Raw genomic sequence first — 22,448 nt, 5'->3', positions numbered from 1 at the left:
CACTACGAGAGGCTTTTCTCTGCCAAAATTGCATGACAACAGAAAAACACATTCATTGACAACAGCCACCTTGGGTGTCTTGCTGCCAACAAGCAGGAAGACTCAACAAAGTTCCATCTGTTTGGTGCACCAGCAAGAATTGGATTTTCTGCCTGGAAGGACTGAGTCCATCACCATGAGTTGGCCTTTAACATAATGCTCTGCAGTCTATGTTGTTTGAGTGTGGTCCTTGATATCTACATAGTCTTTCTCTGTCTTCATTGGAAGCCCAAGTGGATGGAAACAAAATGGTCCATGATTATGAAGTGATAGCACTGTGGGAAAAGCCTAGCCTAAAAGCAGGGAGGCAACATGGAAGCATTGTTTCACAGGATGACATGAATCCCTCATAAGCTTGCTGACTGGAATGAAAGTCATTTCATTGTGGACATGGAATGCGTCACCTTCCCACTCATTGTTTCATCACCAGAAAAGAGCAAGGAAGGAGTTCTGGAGAATGAGGGCATCGATCCCTCTACCTCTCGCATGCTAAGCGAGCGCTCTACCATTTGAGCTAATTCCCCTGTGAAACAGACCACCTTGCAGTGGGCCAGGCCCGCAAATGTGTTAAACTTTCTCTGCTTCCCAAGATTACTCCATCAAATGTGGCTAAAAAATCCCGAAGGCACAGACGAGGTGACCGAGTGGTTAAGGTGATGGACTGCTAATCCATTGTGCTCTGCACGCGTGGGTTCGAATCCCATCCTCGTCGCACTTCTGGAGGCTTTGTTCTGCCATGCTTGTATTTCAACACAATGATAACTCCATTAACACCAGCAACAGTGTGTGATGGCTGCATCTTGCTCAACTTCAAACCAATGTGAGGTTGCATTGTCCATGAAGCTAAGCAAACAAGATGGCCCCAGTGGGTTGACACTGCTAATGCATCGTCCTCGGCACATGTGAGTTTGAATCCCATTGTCATGGCACTACGAGAGGCTTTTCTCTGCCAAAATTGCATGACAACAGAAAAACACATTCACTGACAACAGCCACCTTGGGTGTCTTGCTGCCAACAAGCAGGAAGACTCAACAGAGTTCCATCTGTTTTGTGCACCAGCAAGAATTGGATTTTCTGCCTGGAAGGACTGAGTCCATCACCATGAGTTGGCCTTTTTACGTAAAGCTCTGCTAGTCTAATGTTGTTTGAGTGTGGTCCTTGATATCTATGCAGTCTTTCTCTGTCTTCATTGGAAGCCCAAGTGGATGGAAACAAAATGGTCCATGATTATGAAGTGATAGCACTGTGGGAAAAGCCTAGCCTAAAAGCAGGGAGGCAACATGGAAGCATTGTTTCACAGGATGACATGAATCCCTCATAAGCTTGCTGACTGGAATGAAAGTCATTTCATTGTGGACATGGAATGCGTCACCTTCCCACTCATTGTTTCATCACCAGAAAAGAGCAAGGAAGGAGTTCTGGAGAATGAGGGCATCGATCCCTCTACCTCTCGCATGCTAAGCGAGCGCTCTACCATTTGAGCTAATTCCCCTGTGCAATAGTCCACCTTGCAGTGGGCCAGGCCCCCAAATGTGTTAAACTTTCTCTGCTACCCAAGATTACTCCATCAAATGTGGCTAAAAAAACCCAAAGGCACAGACGAGGTGACCGAGTGGTTAAGGTGATGGACTGCTAATCCATTGTGCTCTGCACGCGTGGGTTCGAATCCCATCCTCGTCGCACTTCTGGAGGCTTTGTTCTGCCATGCTTGTATTTCAACACAATGATAACTCCATTAACACCAGCACCCTGCAAGTCTTTCATCAAGCAACAGTGTGTGATGGCTGCATCTTGCTCAACTTCAAACCAGTGTGAGGTTGCATTGTCCATGAAGCTAAGCAAACAAGATGGCCCCAGTGGGTTGACACTGCTAATCCATCGTCCTCTGCACACGTAAGTTTGAATCCCATTGTCATGGCACTACGAGAGGCTTTTCTCTGCCAAAATTGCATGACAACAGAAAAACACATTCACTGACAACAGCCACCTTGGGTGTCTTGCTGCCAACAAGCAGGAAGACTCAACAAAGTTCCATCTGTTTTGTGCACCAGCAAGAATTGGATTTTCTGCCTGGAAGGACTGAGTCCATCACCATGAGGTGGCCTTTTTACGTAAAGCTCTGCTATTAATGTTGTTTGAGTGTGGTCCTTGATATCTACGTAGTCTCTCTGTCTTCATTGGAAGCCCAAGTGGATGGAAGCAACATTGTCCATGATTATGAAGTGATAGCACTGTGGGAAAAGCCTAGCCTAAAAGCAGGGAGGCAAACGGGAAGCATTGTTTCACAGAATGACATGAATCCCTCATAAGCTTGCTGACTGGAATAAAAGTCATTTCATTGTGGACATGGAATGCTTCACCTTCCCACTCATTGTTTCATCACCAGAAAAGAGCAAGGAAGGAGTTCTGGAGAATGAGGGCATTGATCCCTCTACCTCTCGCATGCTAAGCGAGCTCTCTACCATTTGAGCTAATTCCCCTGTGAAACAGACCACCTTGCAGTGGGCCAGGCCCCCAAATGTGTTAAACTTTCTCTGCTTCCCAAGATTACTCCATCAAATGTGGCTAAAAAATCCCGAAGGCACAGACGAGGTGACCGAGTGGCTAAGGTGATGGACTGCTAATCCTTTGTGCTCTGCACGCGTGGGTTCGAATCCCATCCTCGTTGCACTTCTGGAGGCTTTGTTCTGCCATGCTTGTATTTCAACACAATGATAACTCCATTAACACCAGCACCCTGCAAGTCTTTCATCAAGCAACAGTGTGTGATGGCTGCATCTTGCTCAACTTCAAACCAATGTGCCAGCTGCTGAAACTGCCAACAAGGAGGAAGACTCAACAAAATGCTCCTCACAATCCACCAGCAGGATTGCATTTGATTCCTTGCAGGACTGAGCCCATGTCCATGAGGTTGCACTGTCCGTGAAGCTAAGCAAACAAGATGGCTCGTGGTTGACACTGCCAATCCATCGTCCTCTGCACACGTAAGTTTGAATCCCATTGTCATGGCACTACGAGAGGCTTTTCTCTGCCAAAATTGCATGACAACTGAAAAACACATTCATTGACAACAGCCACCTTGGGTGTCTTGCTACAAACAAGCAGGAAGACTCAACAAAGTTCCATCTGTTTGGTGCACCAGCAAAAATGGGATTTTCTGCCTGGAAGGACTGAGCCCATCACCATGAGGTGGCCTTTAACATAATGCTCTGCAGTCTATGTTGCTTGAGTGTGGTCCTTGATATCTATGCAGTCTTTCTCTGTCTTCATTGGAAGCCCAAGTGGATGGAAACAAAATGGTCCATGATTATGAAGTGATAGCACTGTGGGAAAAGCCTAGCCTAAAAGCAGGGAGGCAACATGGAAGCATTGTTTCACAGGATGACATGAATCCCTCATAAGCTTGCTGACTGGAATGAAAGTCATTTCATTGTGGACATGGAATGCTACACCTTCCCACTCATTGTTTCATCACCAGAAAAGAGCAAGGAAGGAGTTCTGGAGAATGAGGGCATCGATCCCTCTACCTCTCGCATGCTAAGCAAGCGAGGTTGCATTGTCCATGAAGCTAAGCAAACAAGATGGCCCCAGTGGGTTGACACTGCTAATGCATCGTCCTCTGCACATGTGAGTTTGAATCCCATTGTCATGGCACTACGAGAGGCTTTTCTCTGCCAAAATTGCATGACAACAGAAAAACACATTCACTGACAACAGCCACCTTGGGTGTCTTGCTGCCAACAAGCAGGAAGACTCAACAGAGTTCCATCTGTTTTGTGCACCAGCAAGAATTGGATTTTCTGCCTGGAAGGACTGAGTCCATCACCATGAGTTGGCCTTTTTACGTAAAGCTCTGCTATTAATGTTGTTTGAGTGGGGTCCTTGATATCTACGTAGTCTCTCTGTCTTCATTGGAAGCCCAAGTGGATGGAAGCAACATTGTCCATGATTATGAAGTGATAGCACTGTGGGAAAAGCCTAGCCTAAAAGCAGGGAGGGAAATGGGGAAGCATTGTTTCACAGGATGACATGAATCCCTCATAAGCTTGCTGACTGGAATGAAAGTCATTTCATTGTGGACATGGAATGCGTCACCTTCCCACTCATTGTTTCATCACCAGAAAAGAGCAAGGAAGGAGTTCTGGAGAATGAGGGCATTGATCCCTCTACCTCTCGCATGCTAAGCGAGCCCTCTACCATTTGAGCTAATTCCCCTGTGCAATAGTCCACCTTGCAGTGGGCCAGCCCCGCAAATGTGTTAAACTTTCTCTGCTACCCAAGATTACTCCATCAAATGTGGCTAAAAAAACCCGAAGGCACAGACGAGGTGACCGAGTGGTTAAGGTGATGGACTGCTAATCCATTGTGCTCTGCACGCGTGGGTTCGAATCCCATCCTCGTCGCACTTCTGGAGGCTTTGTTCTGCCATGCTTGTATTTCAACACAATGATAACTCCATTAACACCAGCAACAGTGTGTGATGGCTGCATCTTGCTCAACTTCAAACCAATGTGAGGTTGCATTGTCCATGAAGCTAAGCAAACAAGATGGCCCCAGTGGGTTGACACTGCTAATGCATCGTCCTCGGCACATGTGAGTTTGAATCCCATTGTCATGGCACTACGAGAGGCTTTTCTCTGCCAAAATTGCATGACAACAGAAAAACACATTCACTGACAACAGCCACCTTGGGTGTCTTGCTGCCAACAAGCAGGAAGACTCAACAGAGTTCCATCTGTTTTGTGCACCAGCAAGAATTGGATTTTCTGCCTGGAAGGACTGAGTCCATCACCATGAGTTGGCCTTTTTACGTAAAGCTCTGCTATTAATGTTGTTTGAGTGTGGTCCTTGATATCTACGTAGTCTCTCTGTCTTCATTGGAAGCCCAAGTGGATGGAAGCAACATTGTCCATGATTATGAAGTGATAGCACTGTGGGAAATGCCTAGCCTAAAAGCAGGGAGGGAAACGGGGAAGCATTGTTTCACAGGATGACATGAATCCCTCATAAGCTTGCTGACTGGAATGAAAGTCATTTCATTGTGGACATGGAATGCGTCACCTTCCCACTCATTGTTTCATCACCAGAAAAGAGCAAGGAAGGAGTTCTGGAGAATGAGGGCATCGATCCCTCTACCTCTCGCATGCTAAGCGAGCGCTCTACCATTTGAGCTAATTCCCCTGTGCAATAGTCCACCTTGCAGTGGGCCAGGCCCCCAAATGTGTTAAACTTTCTCTGCTACCCAAGATTACTCCATCAAATGTGGCTAAAAAAACCCAAAGGCACAGACGAGGTGACCGAGTGGTTAAGGTGATGGACTGCTAATCCATTGTGCTCTGCACGCGTGGGTTCGAATCCCATCCTCGTCGCACTTCTGGAGGCTTTGTTCTGCCATGCTTGTATTTCAACACAATGATAACTCCATTAACACCAGCACCCTGCAAGTCTTTCATCAAGCAACAGTGTGTGATGGCTGCATCTTGCTCAACTTCAAACCAGTGTGAGGTTGCATTGTCCATGAAGCTAAGCAAACAAGATGGCCCCAGTGGGTTGACACTGCTAATCCATCGTCCTCTGCACACGTAAGTTTGAATCCCATTGTCATGGCACTACGAGAGGCTTTTCTCTGCCAAAATTGCATGACAACAGAAAAACACATTCACTGACAACAGCCACCTTGGGTGTCTTGCTGCCAACAAGCAGGAAGACTCAACAAAGTTCCATCTGTTTTGTGCACCAGCAAGAATTGGATTTTCTGCCTGGAAGGACTGAGTCCATCACCATGAGGTGGCCTTTTTACGTAAAGCTCTGCTATTAATGTTGTTTGAGTGTGGTCCTTGATATCTACGTAGTCTCTCTGTCTTCATTGGAAGCCCAAGTGGATGGAAGCAACATTGTCCATGATTATGAAGTGATAGCACTGTGGGAAAAGCCTAGCCTAAAAGCAGGGAGGCAAACGGGGAAGCATTGTTTCACAGGATGACATGAATCCCTCATAAGCTTGCTGACTGGAATGAAAGTCATTTCATTGTGGACATGGAATGCGTCACCTTCCCACTCATTGTTTCATCACCAGAAAAGAGCAAGGAAGGAGTTCTGGAGAATGAGGGCATCGATCCCTCTACCTCTCGCATGCTAAGCGAGCGCTCTACCATTTGAGCTAATTCCCCTGTGCAATAGTCCACCTTGCAGTGGGCCAGGCCCCCAAATGTGTTAAACTTTCTCTGCTACCCAAGATTACTCCATCAAATGTGGCTAAAAAAACCCAAAGGCACAGACGAGGTGACCGAGTGGTTAAGGTGATGGACTGCTAATCCATTGTGCTCTGCACGCGTGGGTTCGAATCCCATCCTCGTCGCACTTCTGGAGGCTTTGTTCTGCCATGCTTGTATTTCAACACAATGATAACTCCATTAACACCAGCACCCTGCAAGTCTTTCATCAAGCAACAGTGTGTGATGGCTGCATCTTGCTCAACTTCAAACCAATGTGCCAGCTGCTGAAGCTGCCAACAAGGAGGAAGACTCAACAAAATGCTCCTCACAATCCACCAGCAGGATTGCATTTGATTCCTTGCAGGACTGAGCCCATGTCCATGAGGTTGCACTGTCCGTGAAGCTAAGCAAACAAGATGGCTCCGGTGGGTTGACACTGCCAATCCATCGTCCTCTGCACACGTAAGTTTGAATCCCATTGTCATGGCACTACGAGAGGCTTTTCTCTGCCAAAATTGCATGACAACTGAAAAACACATTCATTGACAACAGCCACCTTGGGTGTCTTGCTACAAACAAGCAGGAAGACTCAACAAAGTTCCATCTGTTTGGTGCACCAGCAAAAATGGGATTTTCTGCCTGGAAGGACTGAGCCCATCACCATGAGGTGGCCTTTAACATAATGCTCTGCAGTCTATGTTGCTTGAGTGTGGTCCTTGATATCTATGCAGTCTTTCTCTGTCTTCATTGGAAGCCCAAGTGGATGGAAACAAAATGGTCCATGATTATGAAGTGATAGCACTGTGGGAAAAGCCTAGCCTAAAAGCAGGGAGGCAACATGGAAGCATTGTTTCACAGGATGACATGAATCCCTCATAAGCTTGCTGACTGGAATGAAAGTCATTTCATTGTGGACATGGAATGCGTCACCTTCCCACTCATTGTTTCATCACCAGAAAAGAGCAAGGAAGGAGTTCTGGAGAATGAGGGCATCGATCCCTCTACCTCTCGCATGCTAAGCGAGCGCTCTACCATTTGAGCTAATTCCCCTGTGAAACAGACCACCTTGCAGTGGGCCAGGCCCGCAAATGTGTTAAACTTTCTCTGCTTCCCAAGATTACTCCATCAAATGTGGCTAAAAAATCCCGAAGGCACAGACGAGGTGACCGAGTGGTTAAGGTGATGGACTGCTAATCCATTGTGCTCTGCACGCGTGGGTTTGAATCCCATCCTCGTCGCACTTCTGGAGGCTTTGTTCTGCCATGCTTGTATTTCAACACAATGATAACTCCATTAACACCAGCACCCTGCAAGTCTTTCATCAAGCAACAGTGTGTGATGGCTGCATCTTGCTCAACTTCAAACCAATGTGAGGTTGCATTGTCCATGAAGCTAAGCAAACAAGATGGCCCCAGTGGGTTGACACTGCTAATCCATCGTCCTCTGCACACGTAAGTTTGAATCCCATTGTCATGGCACTACGAGAGGCTTTTCTCTGCCAAAATTGCATGACAACAGAAAAACACATTCACTGACAACAGCCACCTTGGGTGTCTTGCTGCCAACAAGCAGGAAGACTCAACAAAGTTCCATCTGTTTGGTGCACCAGCAAGAAATGGATTTTCTGCCTGGAAGGACTGAGTCCATCACCATGAGGTGGCCTTTTTACGTAAAGCTCTGCTATTAATGTTGTTTGAGTGTGGTCCTTGATATCTACGTAGTCTCTCTGTCTTCATTGGAAGCCCAAGTGGATAGAAACAAAATGGTCCATGATTATGAAGTGATAGCACTGTGGGAAAAGCCTAGCCTAAAAGCAGGGAGGCAACATGGAAGCATTGTTTCACAGGATGACATGAATCCCTCATAAGCTTGCTGACTGGAATGAAAGTCATTTCATTGTGGACATGGAATGCTACACCTTCCCACTCATTGTTTCATCACCAGAAAAGAGCAAGGAAGGAGTTCTGGAGAATGAGGGCATCGATCCCTCTACCTCTCGCATGCTAAGCGAGCGAGGTTGCATTGTCCATGAAGCTAAGCAAACAAGATGGCCCCAGTGGGTTGACACTGCTAATGCATCATCCTCTCCACATGTGAGTTTGAATCCCATTGTCATGGCACTACGAGAGGCTTTTCTCTGCCAAAATTGCATGACAACAGAAAAACACATTCACTGACAACAGCCACCTTGGGTGTCTTGCTGCCAACAAGCAGGAAGACTCAACAAAGTTCCATCTATTTTGTGCACCAGCAAGAATTGGATTTTCTGCCTGGAAGGACTGAGTCCATCACCATGAGTTGGCCTTTTTACGTAAAGCTCTGCTATTAATGTTGTTTGAGTGTGGTCCTTGATATCTACGTAGTCTCTCTGTCTTCATTGGAAGCCCAAGTGGATGGAAGCAACATTGTCCATGATTATGAAGTGATAGCACTGTGGGAAATGCCTAGCCTAAAAGCAGGGAGGCAACATGGAAGCATTGTTTCACAGGATGACATGAATCCCTCATAAGCTTGCTGACTGGAATGAAAGTCATTTCATTGTGGACATGGAATGCGTCACCTTCCCACTCATTGTTTCATCACCAGAAAAGAGCAAGGAAGGAGTTCTGGAGAATGAGGGCATCGATCCCTCTACCTCTCGCATGCTAAGCGAGCGCTCTACCATTTGAGCTAATTCCCCTGTGAAACAGACCACCTTGCAGTGGGCCAGGCCCGCAAATGTGTTAAACTTTCTCTGCTTCCCAAGATTACTCCATCAAATGTGGCTAAAAAATCCCGAAGGCACAGACGAGGTGACCGAGTGGTTAAGGTGATGGACTGCTAATCCATTGTGCTCTGCATGCGTGGGTTCGAATCCCATCCTCGTCGCACTTCTGGAGGCTTTGTTCTGCCATGCTTGTATTTCAACACAATGATAACTCCATTAACACCAGCACCCTGCAAGTCTTTCATCAAGCAACAGTGTGTGATGGCTGCATCTTGCTCAACTTCAAACCAATGTGAGGTTGCATTGTCCATGAAGCTAAGCAAACAAGATGGCCCCAGTGGGTTGACACTGCTAATGCATCGTCCTCGGCACATGTGAGTTTGAATCCCATTGTCATGGCACTACGAGAGGCTTTTCTCTGCCAAAATTGCATGACAACAGAAAAACACATTCACTGACAACAGCCACCTTGGGTGTCTTGCTGCCAACAAGCAGGAAGACTCAACAGAGTTCCATCTGTTTTGTGCACCAGCAAGAATTGGATTTTCTGCCTGGAAGGACTGAGTCCATCACCATGAGTTGGCCTTTTTACGTAAAGCTCTGCTATTAATGTTGTTTGAGTGTGGTCCTTGATATCTACGTAGTCTCTCTGTCTTCATCAAGTGGATGGAAGCAACATTGTCCATGATTATGAAGTGATAGCACTGTGGGAAAACCCTAGCCTAAAAACAGGGAGGGTAACAGGGAAACATTGTTTCACAGGATGACATGAATCCCTCATAAGCTTGCTGACTGGAATTAAGGTCATTTCGTTGTGGACATGAAATGTGTCATCTTCCCACTCATTGGATCCTCATCAGGGGAGAGCAAAAAAGGTGTTGTGGAAAATGCAGGCATTGATCCCACTACCTCTTGCATGCAAAGCGAGCGCTCTACCATTTGAGCTAATTCCCCTGTGCAAATGTCCATCTCACAGTGGTCGAGGCCACCAAATGTGCTAAACTTTCTCTGCTTCTCAAGATTACTCCATCAAGTGTGACTCAGAACACAGTAGCTGTAGATGAGGTGACCGAGTGGCTAAGGTGATGGACTGTTAATCCATTGTCCTCTGCACGTGTGGGTTCAAATCCCATCCTTGTCGCACTTCTGGAGACTTTGTTCTGCCATGCTTGTATTTCAACAAAATGACAACTCCATTAACAACAGCTGCCCTGCAAGACTTTCATCAAGCAAGAGTGAGAGATGGCTGCATCTTGCTTAACTTCAAACCAATGTGCCAGCTGCTGAAGCTGCCAACAAGGAGGAACACTCAACAAAATGCTTCTCACAGTTCACAAGAAAGATTGCATTTGATGCCTTGCAGGACTGAGCCCATGCCCATGAGGTTGCACTGTCCATTAAGCTAGGCAAACAAGATGGCTCTCGTGGGTTGACACTGCTAATTTATTGTCCTCTGCACATGTGAGTTTGAATCCCATTGTCATCACACTACAAGAGGCTTTTTTCTGTCATACTTGCAGTTCAACAGAAAAAAACACATTCATTGACAACAACCACCTTGGGTATCTTGCTGCCATCAAGCAGGAAGACTCACTAAGCCCATCACCATGAGGTGGCCTTTTACATAAAGCTCTGCAATCAATGTCGCTTGAGTGAGGTACTTCTCTTCTACATAGGTTCTCTGTCTTCATTGGAAGCCCAAGTGGATAGAAAGAAAATGGTCAACGATTATGAAGAGTAAGCACTGTGGGAAAAGCCTAGCCTAAAAGGAAGGAGGGTAACAGGGAAGCATTGTTTCACAGGATGACATGAATCCCTCATAAGCTTGCTGACTGGAATGAAAGTCATTTCATTGTGGACATGGAAACTTCACCTTCCCACTCATTGTTTCATCACCAGAAAAGAGCAAGGAAGGAGTTCTGGAGAATGAGGGCATCGATCCTCTACCTCTCACATGCTAGCAGCGCCTACCATTTGAGCTAATTCCCTGTGAAACAGACCACCTTGCAGTGGGCCAGGCCCGCAAATGTGTTAAACTTTCTCTGCTTCCCAAGATTACTCCATCAAATGTGGCTAAAAATCCGAAGGCACAGACGAGGTGACCAAGTGGTTAAGGTGATGGTCTGCTAATCCTTTTTGCTCTGCTCTCGTGTGTTGGAATCCCATCCTCGTTGCACTTCTGGTGGCTTTGTTCTGCCATGCTTGTATTCATCCAAGGAAGGAGTGTGTGATGGCTGCATCTTGCTCAACTTCAAACCAATGTGAGGTTGCATTGTCCATGAAGCTAAGCAAACAAGATGGCCCCAGTGGGTTGACACTGCTAATGCATCATCCTCTCCACATGTGAGTTTGAATCCCATTGTCATGGCACTACGAGAGGCTTTTCTCTGCCAAAATTGCATGACAACAGAAAAACACATTCACTGACAACAGCCACCTTGGGTGTCTTGCTGCCAACAAGCAGGAAGACTCAACAAAGTTCCATCTGTTTGGTGCACCAGCAAGAATTGGATTTTCTGCCTGGAAGGACTGAGTCCATCACCATGAGTTGGCCTTTTTACGTAAAGCTCTGCTATTAATGTTGTTTGAGTGTGGTCCTTGATATCTACGTAGTCTCTCTGTCTTCATTGGAAGCCCAAGTGGATGGAAGCAACATTGTCCATGATTATGAAGTGATAGCACTGTGGGAAAAGCCTAGCCTAAAAGCAGGGAGGGAAATGGGGAAGCATTGTTTCACAGGATGACATGAATCCCTCATAAGCTTGCTGACTGGAATGAAAGTCATTTCATTGTGGACATGGAATGCGTCACCTTCCCACTCATTGTTTCATCACCAGAAAAGAGCAAGGAAGGAGTTCTGGAGAATGAGGGCATCGATCCCTCTACCTCTCGCATGCTAAGCGAGCGCTCTACCATTTGAGCTAATTCCCCTGTGCAATAGTCCACCTTGCAGTGGGCCAGGCCCCCAAATGTGTTAAACTTTCTCTGCTTCCCAAGATTACTCCATCAAATGTGGCTAAAAAAACCCAAAGGCACAGACGAGGTGACCGAGTGGTTAAGGTGATGGACTGCTAATCCATTGTGCTCTGCACGCGTGGGTTCGAATCCCATCCTCGTCGCACTTCTGGAGGCTTTGTTCTGCCATGCTTGTATTTCAACACAATGATAACTCCATTAACACCAGCACCCTGCAAGTCTTTCATCAAGCAACAGTGTGTGATGGCTGCATCTTGCTCAACTTCAAACCAATGTGAGGTTGCATTGTCCATGAAGCTAAGCAAACAAGATGGCCCCAGTGGGTTGACACTGCCAATCCATCGTCCTCTGCACACGTAAGTTTGAATCCCATTGTCATGGCACTACGAGAGGCTTTTTCTTGCATGACAACAGAAAAACACATTCACTGACAACAGCCACCTTGGGTGTCTTGCTGCCAACAAGCAGGAAGACTCAACAAAGTTCCATCTGTTTGGTGCACCAGCAAGAAATGGATTTTCTGCCTGGAAGGACTGAGTCCATCACCATGAGGTGGCCTTTTTACGTAAAGCTCTGCTATTAATGTTGTTTGAGTGTGGTCCTTGATATCTACGTAGTCTCTCTGTCTTCATTGGAAGCCCAAGTGGATAGAAACAAAATGGTCCATGATTATGAAGTGATAGCACTGTGGGAAAAGCCTAGCCTAAAAGCAGGGAGGCAACATGGAAGCATTGTTTCACAGGATGACATGAATCCCTCATAAGCTTGCTGACTGGAATGAAAGTCATTTCATTGTGGACATGGAAACTTCACCTTCCCACTCATTGTTTCATCACCAGAAAAGAGCAAGGAAGGAGTTCTGGAGAATGAGGGCATCGATCCCTCTACCTCTCGCATGCTAAGCGAGCGCTCTACCATTTGAGCTAATTCCCCTGTGAAACAGACCACCTTGCAGTGGGCCAGGCCCGCAAATGTGTTAAACTTTCTCTGCTTCCCAAGATTACTCCATCAAATGTGGCTAAAAAATCCCGAAGGCACAGACGAGGTGACCGAGTGGTTAAGGTGATGGACTGCTAATCCATTGTGCTCTGCACGCGTGGGTTCGAATCCCATCCTCGTCGCACTTCTGGAGGCTTTGTTCTGCCATGCTTGTATTACAACACAATAATAACTCCATTAACACCAGCACCCTGCAAGTCTTTCATCAAGCGACAGTGTGTGATGGCTGCATCTTGCTCAACTTCAAACCAATATGAGGTTGCATTGTCCATGAAGCTAAGCAAACAAGATGGCCCCAGTGGGTTGACACTGCTAATCCATCGTCCTCTGCACACGTAAGTTTGAATCCCATTGTCATGGCACTACGAGAGGCTTTTCTCTGCCAAACTTGCATGACAACAGAAAAACACATTCACTGACAACAGCCACCTTGGGTGTCTTGCTGCCAACAAGCAGGAAGACTCAACAAAGTTCCATCTGTTTTGTGCACCAGCAAGAATTGGATTTTCTGACTGGAAGGACTGAGTCCATCACCATGAGGTGGCCTTTTTTACGTAAAGCTCTGCTATTAATGTTGTTTGAGTGTGGTCCTTGATATCTATGCAGTCTTTCTCTGTCTTCATTGGAAGCCCAAGTGGATGGAAGCAACATTGTCCATGATTATGAAGTGATAGCACTGTGGGAAAAGCCTAGCCTAAAAGCAGGGAGGCAAATGGGGAAGCATTGTTTCACAGAATGACATGAATCCCTCATAAGCTTGCTGACTGGAATGAAAGTCATTTCATTGTGGACATGGAATGCTTCACCTTCCCACTCATTGTTTCATCACCAGAAAAGAGCAAGGAAGGAGTTCTGGAGAATGAGGGCATCGATCCCTCTACCTCTCGCATGCTAAGCAAGCGCTCTACCATTTGAGCTAATTCCGCTGTGAAACAGACCACCTTGCAGTGGGCCAGGCCCGCAAATGTGTTAAACTTTCTCTGCTTCCCAAGATTACTCCATCAAATGTGGCTAAAAAATCCCGAAGGCACAGACGAGGTGACCGAGTGGTTAAGGTGATGGACTGCTAATCCATTGTGCTCTGCACGCGTGGGTTCAAATCCCATCCTCGTCGTACTTCTGGAGGCTTTGTTCTGCCATGCTTGTATTTCAACACAATGATAACTCCATTAACACCAGCACCCTGCAAGTCTTTCATCAAGCGACAGTGTGTGATGGCTGCATCTTGCTCAACTTCAAACCAATGTGAGGTTGCATTGTCCATGAAGCTAAGCAAACAAGATGGCCCCAGTGGGTTGACACTGCTAATGCATCGTCCTCTGCACATGTGAGTTTGAATCCCATTGTCATGGCACTACGAGAGGCTTTTCTCTGCCAAACTTGCATGACAACAGAAAAACACATTCACTGACAACAGCCACCTTGGGTGTCTTGCTGCCAACAAGCAGGAAGACTCAACAAAGTTCCATCTGTTTTGTGCACCAGCAAGAATTGGATTTTCTGACTGGAAGGACTGAGTCCATCACCATGAGGTGGCCTTTTTACGTAAAGCTCTGCTATTAATGTTGTTTGAGTGTGGTCCTTGATATCTATGCAGTCTTTCTCTGTCTTCATTGGAAGCCCAAGTGGATGGAAGCAACATTGTCCATGATTATGAAGTGATAGCACTGTGGGAAAAGCCTAGCCTAAAAGCAGGGAGGCAAATGGGGAAGCATTGTTTCACAGGATGACATGAATCCCTCATAAGCTTGCTGACTGGACTGAAAGTCATTTCATTGTGGACATGGAATGCTTCACCTTCCCACTCATTGTTTCATCACCAGAAAAGAGCAAGGAAGGAGTTCTGGAGAATGAGGGCATCGATCCCTCTACCTCTCGCATGCTAAGCGAGCGCTCTACCATTTGAGCTAATTCCCCTGTGAAACAGACCACCTTGCAGTGGTCCAGGCCCACAAATGTGTTAAACTTTCTCTGCTTCCCAAGATTACTCTATCAAGTGTGACTAAAAAATCCAGAAGGCACAGACGAGGTGACCGAGTGGTTAAGGTGATGGACTGCTAATCCATTGTGCTCTGCACGCGTGGGTTCGAATCCCATCCTCGTCGCACTTCTGGAGGCTTTGTTCTGCCATGCTTGTATTTCAACACAATGACAACTCCATTAACACCAGCACCCTGCAAGTCTTTCATCAAGCAACAGTGTGTGATGGCTGCATCTTGCTCAACTTCAAACCAATGTGCCAGCTGCTGATGCTGCCAACAAGGAGGAAGACTCAACAAAATGCTTCTCACAATCCACCAGCAGGATTGCATTTGATTCCTTGCAGGACTAAGCACATGTCCATGAGGTTGTTGTTTGTTTCAACAAACCTGAGACAGGAGAGGAAAAAACTGACAACAATTTTAACTTCACTGTCTAGTAAAACTTACAGCAGCAGAGGAAGTGTCCACAGACAGAGCTAGGTGATTGGCCAGCCTCTGCTGGAGTAGGTGTGCCAGTCACAGCAGGGATAGGAGCTCCTGTTGATGACGTCCTAACAGAGGACATAGAAGGTTAAGGACTGCTGAAGATGGAGATCTCAGAGGGACGTAGCAGGGCCGTAGCAGGGCTGGGACTGCTGAGGATGGAGATCTCAGAGAGGACGTAGCAGGGCTGGGACTGCTGAGGATGGAGATCTCAGAGAGGACATAGCAGGGGGCTGCTCAGGGCTGAGTCCTCACAACGGATGAAGCAGGGCTGGGAGGTCCATGGCTGGGGCTCATGGAGGAGACAGAGGTGATGGTAGGAGAGGCTGTAGTGGTGATGGTGGCAGTGGCAGTGCTGGACAGTTGCTGTAAAAAAAGACATGTTACCATGAATGAAAATGCAGAGAAAACATTTTTTTTAAGTTGTAACAAAGATTGGATTAAAGATAGTTCACATTCCACAGAAAAGAAAAAGGAAACTTGTTAACTGGGGAAAAGGTACAGAGAAAACACAGTTCTTTGAATCTCAGATTTAAAAAAATGTCAGGTAACCAAAAATACATAAATAAAAAACATAAAAAAAACAAATTAGGATTAAAAAAAAAACATTCAATATAAAAGACCAGAGGCCTGGAATGCTTCACCTTCCCACTCATTGTTTCATCACCAGAAAAGAGAAAGGAAGGAGTTCTGGAGAATGAGGGCATCGATCCCTCTACCTCTCGCATGCTAAGCTAGCGCTCTACCATTTGAGCTAATTCCCCTGTGAACCAGACCACCTTGCAGTGGGCCAGGCCCGCAAATGTGTTAAACTTTCTCTGCTTCCCAAGGTTACTCCATCAAATGTTGCTAAAAAATCCCGAAAGCACAGACGAGGTTACCGAGTGGTTAAGGTGATGGACTGCTAATCCATTGTGCTCTGCACGCGTGGGTTCGAATCCCATCCTTGTTGCACTTCTGGAGGCTTTGTTCTGCCATGCTTGTATTTCAACACAATGATAACTCCATTAACACCAGCACCCTGCAAGTCTTTCATCAAGCAACAGTGTGTGATGGCTGCATCTTGCTCAACTTCAAACCAATTTGCCAGCTGCTGAAGCTGCCAACAAGGAGGAAGACTCAACAAAATGCTCCTCACAATCCACCAGCGGGATTGCATTTGATTCCTTGCAGGACTGAGCCCATGTCCATGAGGTTGCACTGTCCGTGAAGCTAAGCAAACAAGATGGCTCCGGTGGGTTGACACTGCTAATCCATCGTCCTCTGCACACGTAAGTTTGAATCCCATTGTCATGGCACTACGAGAGGCTTTTCTCTGCCAAAATTGCATGACAACTGAAAAACACATTCATTGACAACAGCCACCTTGGGTGTCTTGCTACAAACAAGCAGGAAGACTCAACAAAGTTCCATCTGTTTGGTGCACCAGCAAAAATGGGATTTTCTGCCTGGAAGGACTGAGCCCATCACCATGAGGTGGCCTTTAACATAATGCTCTGCAGTCTATGTTGCTTGAGTGTGGTCCTTGATATCTATGCAGTCTTTCTCTGTCTTCATTGGAAGCCCAAGTGGATAGAAACAAAATGGTCCATGATTATGAAGTGATAGCACTGTGGGAAAAGCCTAGCCTAAAAGCAGGGAGGCAACATGGAAGCATTGTTTCACAGGATGACATGAATCCCTCATAAGCTTGCTGACTGGAATGAAAGTCATTTCATTGTGGACATGGAATGCGTCACCTTCCCACTCATTGTTTCATCACCAGAAAAGAGCAAGGAAGGAGTTCTGAAGAATGAGGATATCGATCCCTGTACCTCTTGCATGCTAAGCAGGCGCTCTACCATTTGAGCTAATTCCCCTTTGCAACAGTCCACGTCATAGTGGTCCAGGCCCACAAATGTGTTAAACTTTCTCTGCTTCCCAAGATTACTCTATCAAGTGTGACTAAAAAATCCCGAAGGCACAGACGAGGTGACCAAGTGGTTAAGGTGATGGACTGCTAATCCATTGTGCTCTGCACGCGTGGGTTCGAATCCCATCCTCGTCGCACTTCTGGAGGCTTTGTTCTGCCATGCTTGTATTTCAACACAATGACAACTCCATTAACAACTGACCTGCAAGTCTTTCATCAAGCAACAGTGTGTGATGGCTGCATCTTGCTCAACTTCAAACCAATGTGAGGTTGCATTGTCCATGAAGCTAAGCAAACAAGATGGCCCCAGTGGGTTGACACTGCTAATGCATCGTCCTCTGCACATGTGAGTTTGAATCCCATTGTCATGGCACTATGAGAGGCTTTTCTCTGCCAAAATTGCATGACAACTGAAAAACACATTCATTGACAACAGCCACCTTGTGTGTCTTGCTATCTTGCTATCCTTGATATCTACGCAGTCTTTCTCTGTCTTCAATGGAAACCCAAGTGGATAGAAAGAAAATGGTCCATGATTATGAAGTGATAGCACTGTGAGAAAAGCCTACCCTTAAAGCAGGGAGGGTAACAGGGAACCATTGTTTGACAGGATGACATGAATCCCTCATAAGCTTATTGACTGGCATGAAAGTCATTTCATTGTGGACATGGAATGGTTCACTTTCCCACTCATTGTTTCATCACCAGAAAAGAGCAAGGAAAGAGCTGTGGAGAATGAGGGCATCGATCCCTCTACCTCTCGCATGCTAAGCAAGCGCTCTACCATTTGAGCTAATTCCCCTGTGTGAATGTCCACCAAGGCCCCCAAATGAGTTAAGCAATTTCTCCTTCTCAAGATTACTCCATCAAGTGTGGCTAAAAAATGCTGAAGGCATAGACGAGGTGACCGAGTGGTTAAAGTGATGGACTGCTAATCCACGCGTGGGTTTGAATCCCATCCCCATCGCACTTCTGGAGACTTTGTTCTGCCATGCTTGTATTTCAACACAATGACAACTCCCTTAACACCAGCTGCCCTGCAAGACTTTCATCAAGCAAGAGTGAGAGATGGCTGCCTCTTTCTCAACTTCAAACCAATGTGCCAGCTGCTGATGCTGCCAACAAGCAGGACAACTCAACAAAATGCTCCTCACAATCCACCAGAAAGATTGCATTTGATGCCTTGCAGGACTGAGCCCATGCCCCCCAGGAAGACTCAACAAAGGTCCTCCTGTTTTGTGCACCAGCAAGAATTGGATTTTCTGCCTGGAAGGACTGAGCCCAACCCCATGAGGTGGCCTTTTACATAAGCTCTGCAGTCTATGTTGCTTGAGTGTGGTCCTTGATAACTACTAAGTCGCTCTGTCTTCAATGGAAGCCCAAGTGGATAGAAACAAAATGGTCCATGATTATAAGGAGAAAGCACTGTGGGAAAACCCTAGCCTAAAAACAGGGAGGGTAACGGGGAAGCATTGTTTCACAGGATGACATGAATCCATCATAAGCTTGCTGACTGGAATTAAGGTCATTTTGTTGTGGACATGACATTTGTCCACTCATTGGACTAATTGGATTGGAGAGCAAAGAAGGTGTTGTGGAGAATGCAGGCATTGATCCCGCTACCTCTCGCATGCTAGCGAGCTCTACCATTTGAGCTAATTCCCCTGCGTAATGGCCCACCTTGCAGTATCCAGGCCCACAAATGTGTTAAACTTTCTCTGCTTCTCAAGGTTACTCCATCAAGTGTGGCTAAAAACACTGAGGCCATAGACGAGGTGACCTTGTTGTCAAGGTTATGGACTTCTAATCTATTTTGCTCTGCACGCGTGGGTTCGAATCCTATCTTTGTTGCACTGCTGAAGACTTTGTTCTTGTTTTTTGACTTTGGCTACACTGAAGCCATAGACGAGGTGGCTTTACCTGCCAGCGACTGGCCCACTTTGGCAGTTCCTAACAATTACAAACAAATTCCTAGCACTTAGCGAGTCCTTCAGGATCAAATAAAAGGTATGTTTCAGTGGTAAAACATCAAGTTTATGTATTTCCTTGCATTTCAATAGCTGCACTTGGTATTTCTATGTTAATATAGTTTGTAGCTTGAGCATATTTCTAACGTGAACCATCCGTAGTTGAGTTTGTTGTCAGGTGTGTTTACATTCCCGCTTATTTTAAGTTTACGAACTTACATTTTGTTAAATTATCATTCCATCATTTATATAAATTAAAAAACAAACATCTGGCAGTCTATGCTAGCATGTATCATTTTATAACTCAATTGTCTTGGTGTGAATTTGTCTCTCTCTGGTCTTCAGTAGTAATTTGAAATTAAAAACCTCTTCCAAATTTCAGAATGTTGACATATTAAATCTCTTCAATTGTATTCTATTCATACTGTAATCATACAATTAATTCTCATTATTCCACTTTCTGTATGTTGTAACTGTGCAGAGCTGAAGTCCATGTTGGTAGTGCACACCAGACATTTATACAGCCAACTTCTGCAGATCAATGGTACATTTTCAGTTATGTTTTTGTAGAGGGTGCACTGCAGAGCAATAGTGGTTGAAAAAGTTTTGCTGTTCTTTATGTTCAGTGAGTGCATTGCAGTGAAATAATTAACTGCATATACCTGTACATGCTAACTGTTGAGAAAAGTACAACCTATTTTTGCTCTTTGAGTCTCAAACTGTGCCTTACAGTTCTAGAAATGATGAAGACGGGTAAACCAGACAAATACTGGGCAGGTATCTTATTCCTGTATGCCCAAGTCAAGTGCCGGTTTTCAACAGGCAAGAAGCCAGGGGCCAAGAGGTGGAAAGCTGCCATTCAGTGCATTGACGCTTGTCCGTTAACTCCTGTTTTCAACCAGAGAGTCTGTGAATGTGACATCTTTGGTAAAAGAATTCCTTGCAGGAGTGGATATCATAGGGTAAGTAATGATCTTTTTGATTTAATGTAGATATTCTTGTTGACTGGTAGTGTCATAAAATATTGTGTGAACTTTTCTGATATGCAGTTCACATATTGAAAATGAAAATTCATTGTTTTCACATCTGTTTTGCTTCCTTGCTACTCGCACTAACCACTAAATGTAACAAAGTTAAAACCTGTTACAATGCTAAAGAAAAAGTAAACTTTATTTTTCCCCAGTCTGCTCTGTAGATAGGCTCATCAGCCACATAGAGCAGCTAAAGTTCAGGGAGAGCTTCAGCAGACCCAGCCACATAGAGCAGCTTAGGGAAACCCCTGCACACCAGACTTCGCAAAATATAAAATGTTCTCTTTGTAGTGAGGATGTTAATGTTGAACAGTTCACGTAACATTTATCTGACTTCCATGCAGAGTTGTGACTTGTGTGGGAAACAGGTAAGTGGTGCAGTTGGGCTGCTTTTCCACATTGAAGAAGGCTATCTTCTGGGAAACAGTGTGTGTGGTGCTTCACAGGAGCAACTACCACGATCACCAGTACAACATTCACAACTACAGCCACTCCCACCAACGCCACTACAGCCACTCCCACCAACGCCAATACAGCCACAACAGCTGCCATTGAAATTGGTTCAACATCTTACTTTCCCTTCTCCTCCTGCCACATGGTCATATTTGAGGTCACCTGAAATTAACTGGGTGAGTTTTCTCCCCAGTCATTTCTTGCAGGTCATCAAACCAGCTGACTGGATTGCCCAGTGTCTGTATGAGCCCACTGGACAGTTGAAACAACAGTTCACCCAGAACTGCTTCAACCACCCAATCCACCAAAGCTGACAGCTGCACCACCTGATCCAGGGAAGTACTTTATGCAGCGAATGTATCGATGCCACTACCTCATGCATGCTAAGCAAGCGCTCTACCACTTGAGCTAATTCCCCTGTGCAGATGTCCACCTCGCAGTGGTCCAGTGCTGCAAGTGTGTTAAACGTTCTCTGCTTCTCAAGATTTCTCAAGATTATGCTGAAGCCACAGACGAGGTGATCGAGTGGTCAAGGTGATGGACTGCTAATCCATTGTCCTCTGCATGTGTGGTTTTGAATCCCATCCTCAACGCACTGCTGGACACTTTCTTCTTCTGCCATGCTTATATTTCAACACAATGACAATTTCATTAACAACAGCTGCCCAGGAAGTCTTCAATTCAAGCAAGAGTGTGTGATGGTTGCCTCGTGCTCGAGCCAGCTGCTGTTGCTGCCAACAAGCAGGAAAACTCAACAACGTGCCCCTCACATTTCACCAAAAGGATTGCATTTCATGCCTTGCAGGACTGAGCCCATGTCCATGAGGTTGCATTGTCCATGAAGCTAAGCCAACAAGATGGCTCCAGTGGGTTGACACTGCTAATGCAGTGTCCTCTGCACATGTGAGTTTGAATCCCATTGTCATTGCACGACAAGAGGCTTTTTTTCTGTCATGATTGCATTTCAACAGAAAAACACATTCATTGACCACAACCACCTTGGGTGTCTTGCTGCCATCAAGCAGGAAGACTCAACAAAGTTCCTTTTGCTTTGTGCACCAGCAAGAATTAGATTTGCTGCCTGGCAGGACTAAGCCCATCACCATGAGGTGGCCTTTTTACGTAAGGTTCTGCAATCAATGTCACTTGAGTGAGGTAGTTATCTTCTACATAGTCTCTGTCTTCATTGGAAGCCCAAGTGGATAGAAACAAAATGGTCCATGATTATGAAGTGATAGCACTGTGGGAAAAGCCTAGCCTAAAAGCAGGGAGGGAAACGGGGAAGCATTGTTTCACAGGATGACATGAATCCCTCATAAGCTTGCTGACTGGAATGAAAGTCATTTCATTGTGGACATGGAAAACTTCACCTTCCCACTCATTGTTTCATCACCAGAAAAGAGCAAGGAAGGAGTTCTGGAGAATGAGGGCATCGATCCCTCTACCTCTCACATGCTAAGCGAGCGCTCTACCATTTGAGCTAATTCCCCTGTGAAACAGACCACCTTGCAGTGGGCCAGGCCCGCAAATGTGTTAAACTTTCTCTGCTTCCCAAGATTACTCCATCAAATGTGGCTAAAAAATCCCGAAGGCACAGACGAGGTGACCAAGTGGTTAAGGTGATGGACTGCTAATCTATTGTGCTCTGCACGCGTGGGTTCGAATCCCATCCTCGTCGCACTT

General features: G+C 45.8%; 25 non-coding genes across 25 annotated transcripts; 16 read left to right on the top strand and 9 right to left on the bottom strand.

Annotated features, from left to right (window-relative positions):
- Nucleotides 1-490: 490 nt before the first annotated feature.
- Nucleotides 491-563, bottom strand: trnaa-agc. The gene has a single exon. It is a non-coding gene; the product is annotated as a tRNA-Ala (tRNA).
- Nucleotides 564-669: 106 nt separating this feature from the next.
- trnas-gcu lies at nt 670-751 on the top strand. The gene has a single exon. It is a non-coding gene; the product is annotated as a tRNA-Ser (tRNA).
- Nucleotides 752-1,459: 708 nt separating this feature from the next.
- On the bottom strand, nt 1,460-1,532 carry trnaa-agc. Its single transcript has one exon. It is a non-coding gene; the product is annotated as a tRNA-Ala (tRNA).
- A 106-nt stretch (nt 1,533-1,638) lies between these two features.
- On the top strand, nt 1,639-1,720 carry trnas-gcu. Its single transcript has one exon. It is a non-coding gene; the product is annotated as a tRNA-Ser (tRNA).
- Nucleotides 1,721-2,626: 906 nt separating this feature from the next.
- On the top strand, nt 2,627-2,708 carry trnas-gcu. The gene has a single exon. It is a non-coding gene; the product is annotated as a tRNA-Ser (tRNA).
- A 1,653-nt stretch (nt 2,709-4,361) lies between these two features.
- Nucleotides 4,362-4,443, top strand: trnas-gcu. The gene has a single exon. It is a non-coding gene; the product is annotated as a tRNA-Ser (tRNA).
- Nucleotides 4,444-5,148: 705 nt separating this feature from the next.
- Nucleotides 5,149-5,221, bottom strand: trnaa-agc. The gene has a single exon. It is a non-coding gene; the product is annotated as a tRNA-Ala (tRNA).
- A 106-nt stretch (nt 5,222-5,327) lies between these two features.
- trnas-gcu lies at nt 5,328-5,409 on the top strand. The gene has a single exon. It is a non-coding gene; the product is annotated as a tRNA-Ser (tRNA).
- A 728-nt stretch (nt 5,410-6,137) lies between these two features.
- trnaa-agc lies at nt 6,138-6,210 on the bottom strand. The gene has a single exon. It is a non-coding gene; the product is annotated as a tRNA-Ala (tRNA).
- A 106-nt stretch (nt 6,211-6,316) lies between these two features.
- Nucleotides 6,317-6,398, top strand: trnas-gcu. The gene has a single exon. It is a non-coding gene; the product is annotated as a tRNA-Ser (tRNA).
- Nucleotides 6,399-7,232: 834 nt separating this feature from the next.
- Nucleotides 7,233-7,305, bottom strand: trnaa-agc. Its single transcript has one exon. It is a non-coding gene; the product is annotated as a tRNA-Ala (tRNA).
- Nucleotides 7,306-7,411: 106 nt separating this feature from the next.
- trnas-gcu lies at nt 7,412-7,493 on the top strand. Its single transcript has one exon. It is a non-coding gene; the product is annotated as a tRNA-Ser (tRNA).
- Nucleotides 7,494-8,862: 1,369 nt separating this feature from the next.
- trnaa-agc lies at nt 8,863-8,935 on the bottom strand. Its single transcript has one exon. It is a non-coding gene; the product is annotated as a tRNA-Ala (tRNA).
- A 106-nt stretch (nt 8,936-9,041) lies between these two features.
- trnas-gcu lies at nt 9,042-9,123 on the top strand. The gene has a single exon. It is a non-coding gene; the product is annotated as a tRNA-Ser (tRNA).
- Nucleotides 9,124-10,021: 898 nt separating this feature from the next.
- trnan-guu lies at nt 10,022-10,103 on the top strand. Its single transcript has one exon. It is a non-coding gene; the product is annotated as a tRNA-Asn (tRNA).
- A 1,717-nt stretch (nt 10,104-11,820) lies between these two features.
- trnaa-agc lies at nt 11,821-11,893 on the bottom strand. Its single transcript has one exon. It is a non-coding gene; the product is annotated as a tRNA-Ala (tRNA).
- Nucleotides 11,894-11,999: 106 nt separating this feature from the next.
- Nucleotides 12,000-12,081, top strand: trnas-gcu. The gene has a single exon. It is a non-coding gene; the product is annotated as a tRNA-Ser (tRNA).
- A 717-nt stretch (nt 12,082-12,798) lies between these two features.
- Nucleotides 12,799-12,871, bottom strand: trnaa-agc. Its single transcript has one exon. It is a non-coding gene; the product is annotated as a tRNA-Ala (tRNA).
- A 106-nt stretch (nt 12,872-12,977) lies between these two features.
- Nucleotides 12,978-13,059, top strand: trnas-gcu. Its single transcript has one exon. It is a non-coding gene; the product is annotated as a tRNA-Ser (tRNA).
- Nucleotides 13,060-13,969: 910 nt separating this feature from the next.
- On the top strand, nt 13,970-14,051 carry trnas-gcu. Its single transcript has one exon. It is a non-coding gene; the product is annotated as a tRNA-Ser (tRNA).
- Nucleotides 14,052-14,781: 730 nt separating this feature from the next.
- Nucleotides 14,782-14,854, bottom strand: trnaa-agc. Its single transcript has one exon. It is a non-coding gene; the product is annotated as a tRNA-Ala (tRNA).
- Nucleotides 14,855-14,960: 106 nt separating this feature from the next.
- trnas-gcu lies at nt 14,961-15,042 on the top strand. Its single transcript has one exon. It is a non-coding gene; the product is annotated as a tRNA-Ser (tRNA).
- A 1,230-nt stretch (nt 15,043-16,272) lies between these two features.
- trnas-gcu lies at nt 16,273-16,354 on the top strand. The gene has a single exon. It is a non-coding gene; the product is annotated as a tRNA-Ser (tRNA).
- A 1,013-nt stretch (nt 16,355-17,367) lies between these two features.
- Nucleotides 17,368-17,449, top strand: trnas-gcu. The gene has a single exon. It is a non-coding gene; the product is annotated as a tRNA-Ser (tRNA).
- Nucleotides 17,450-22,361: 4,912 nt separating this feature from the next.
- trnas-gcu lies at nt 22,362-22,443 on the top strand. Its single transcript has one exon. It is a non-coding gene; the product is annotated as a tRNA-Ser (tRNA).
- The last annotated feature ends 5 nt before the right edge of the window (nt 22,444-22,448 follow it).

The sequence above is a fragment of the Cheilinus undulatus genome, linkage group 12 (genome assembly GCF_018320785.1).
Source record: "Cheilinus undulatus linkage group 12, ASM1832078v1, whole genome shotgun sequence".
In the NCBI taxonomy this organism is placed as follows: Eukaryota; Metazoa; Chordata; class Actinopteri; order Labriformes; family Labridae; genus Cheilinus; species Cheilinus undulatus.
Note: the sequence above shows the minus strand (reverse complement) of the source record. Positions and strands in the feature narration are given on the sequence as shown.